Below are 3,634 nucleotides of genomic sequence, written 5' to 3' on the forward strand. Positions count from 1 at the left end.
AAACCCAATTATATTCAATTACAAACTTAATAATATCAAATTAGTCAGAGTAACTGTGATTAAAGACTTAGGAATATGTTTTTAATCAGATTTTTCTTTTAAGTTCCATCATAAGAAAATTTTAAATAAATCCTATAGAATGTTAGGCTTTATTAATAGGAATACACAAAATTTTAAACAGCCTTCAAGCTTAAAAACTTTATATTGCTCGCTCGTACGATCTTCACTAGAGTTTGGGTCCATAACTTAGTCTCAAAACCTGTCTGCATAATTGAATGATCTTGAGATTGTCCAGTATAATTTTTTTTTTTAAATAGCTTACGTCTCTAATATGCCTATCTCTAGTAATATATTTAAACCCGTTCAGTTCTCAATAGGTCTGGATTCGATCGATCTAAGATGACAACTCTCTTATATATTATTTATTAATGATCTATTAAATGGTTTTATTGATTGTCCACATCTACTGGCTTTACTAGGTATCAAGGTTCCCACTTTCTTCTCCAGGACCAATGATTTATTTGTCATCCCCTACTATCACAAAAGTTATGGTGCCGATTCGTTTTTCCCTCGCACTCTGTCATTAGCTAATAAAATATCCCCATCAATAGATTTTTTTGATTCTAGTCGTAATAAATTTAAGTGCAATGAATTATTAATATTAAGATTTATTAATGATGTTTAATAGTTATTAATATTTTTCATTTAAGTAATTAGTTATATTTATGTTTTTGTACTTTGTATAGTTCTTTATTATTTCTTCTTTTTTGTTTACTGTAGTCAAAATATGTAAATTTCCGTTCATGTAATTTGTCAACTGTATTATACCTTATATTCAAGGGCTCATGCCCGTTAAATCAATTAAATAAATAAATAAAATTGTATTGACATAAATTATAGTCAAATAATTAATATTAACTAAACAAAAATACCCAATAGCTACACTAAAAAAAACAAAAATACAAACGTGATCTTATTTCTAGATAAAAAAAAAAATGTGTTTAAGTTTTTATATTAATAAAATTTGATTTAATTTGTTACTAAACGTAAGTAATACTAATAAAGTGGAAAAATTGACACCACTCTGCTGTACAGTACTAAAATAGGTGTCTAGAAAAATCGCTGTACTAATGTGTTAAATTTTAAAGATAATCTAAATATATAAAAAAGGTGGGTAAGTGGATGTCGCTCTGCTGTGCAGTAGGTTACAAGTGGGTATAAGTACACTGTATAATGGATACTATTAAATTTGAATTCAATGATATAGTATCACTGTATAAGAAAAACGATTCTGAACGAAGACGGTATATCATTCTAGGTATTAGATATATATATATACTTATCTATGGTATTAAAATAAAAATTAACCTATAATATGTATCTATAATAAATTCCAAATTATTCATATCACAATATCCATTAAAAACATACCGTGGTACTATCATAGATATATAATAGTATACTTTAGATGTTTCAAGTACCCCCGAATAATATTATACAATCACAACAAAACAACTAAAATAGTTATTCCAAGTTTTTTAATATGTAATTTCGTCCAAATTTGAAATTAAAATTACTATAAAAATAAACTGTGCTTATGTATTTCTTAGAATTTTTGGCATCAGAATTAAATATTTACGTGGAATATTGTTTTAAATTTTCAATCCTTAGATATAAAAGTTGAATATTTTATAAATTTTTAACTACAAAATAATTATTCAATTTTAAATTTGATAAATGTTGTCAACATTTTAACTTCAAATGCTTATAAAAAATAATTGTGCCTATGTATTTTTAATATTTTTCAACTGCTATTGTAACAATGTATCAGGCGCCTTGTATTAATTGTTTACACTTTTTGGCCCAACAAATAAAACTTTATTGATATATATAGAAAAAAAAAAACTAAAAAAATTGAAAACTTACAATGTCTGTAAACAGCTCAAAAAGGGTCAAATTATTTTCAAAATTTTATCGTATATAGAAAATGCAAATATATACATTCAGTGAAATTTTCAAGTTTCTAAAGTCACTCGTTTTTATTACACAAAATAGTAAATCGTGGACATGAGAAATCGAGTGGATATTAAATATTGTAAAAATATGGATTTCAACGATCATAAAATTTATTTGTGGTTTCTTAAAGACATTTTTTTTTTTTTTTGGATAAGGTAGATAATCCTATAAGGAATCTGTATTAATTTAAAATCTATTTCTAAAAAGAAAAAATTTTACGAATTCTAACTCTAAATAATTTGCTAATTTCGGGATTTTCCATATTTTGTCAATATTTGAACTTTAGATGCTTATAAAAAAAAATTATGACTACGGATTTTTAATTTTTTTCATCTGCCTTTGAAACAATATAATAGGAACCTTCTATTAAATTTTCAAGCATTTTTAACCAACAAATAAAATTTTATTGATATTTATAGAAAAAAAAAACTAAAAAAAATGGGAACTGAAAATGTCCGTAAAGAGGTCAAAATAAGTCAAAATATTTGAAAAATGTTATGGTGTATAGAAATTGCTAATATAAACATTCAGTCAAAATTGTATGTACCTACGGTCATTTGTTTAAGAGTTGCACCAAAAACCAAAATCAATTTTCTCGAAATAGATTTTGCGTAAAAATTCCCGTTTTTTCTTAATTTTTCTTTTGTTTTTCACGGCGCTTTTGAAAAATATTGGAAAATTTTTACTTTTGACCCCCCAAAGTACCAACTAGATTCACTTTCCTATCATAAAAGATACTGTTGAAGAAAATCCAAGCATTTTTACTGTCCTAAAAGGTGATGACAGCCACAAAAATTAAAAATTAAAAAAAAAACACATCATTGTAAGGTTACAACAGAAAGCTTTACGCTTTTTGGTGTTAGATACTCTAAAGAATGACCGTAGATACATACAATATTAACTGAATGTTTATATTAGCAATTTCAATAAACCATAACATATTAAAAATATTTTGGATCATATTGAGCTATTTATAGGCATATGAAAGTTATAATTCTGTTCAAAATCGTTTTTTGTACCAATGATTTTATATACAGTGACTTCTCTAGACATTTACTTTACAGAAAAGCGTTATCTATTTAGTATAGTTATTTTTAATTTTTACAACCAATAAATAGATCCATTTTGCATATAAAGATCAGATTAAATGCAGCTCAGCTAATAGTAGCATTTTTACTGTTCCAAAACCCGCATTTAAAAAACATATTATTGTTACTGATATTTCCTCACTCTTATAAGAATCTAAAACTATTATATAATAAAATTGCAATATAGGTAAGTACTTGTTTGTATAAAATGTAAATAAATAACACGTACCCTTTGCATCTGTTAACGATAAAGTTTAAGGAATTTATAGCTACAAATTTATACATTATATTTTCCATAAGTAAATTATGATTAATAGATAGTTAGTAAGATTCCCTCTCGTAACTATTCCTATATTTGTTTCTTGTTACTCTTTTACTGACCTTTTTTGGTACGTCAACAATATACTGGTTTTAAAACAAATCGGGCATCTAACTGATTAGAGAAATGCTTACGTCACAGACATCCGTATCACGAGTTGCTGACATACCTATTTAATTTGTCATGTACAGACGTATATTACCTGCTGAAA

This window comes from Acyrthosiphon pisum, chromosome A2 (assembly GCF_005508785.2).
Source record: "Acyrthosiphon pisum isolate AL4f chromosome A2, pea_aphid_22Mar2018_4r6ur, whole genome shotgun sequence".
NCBI lineage: Eukaryota > Metazoa > Arthropoda > Insecta > Hemiptera > Aphididae > Acyrthosiphon > Acyrthosiphon pisum.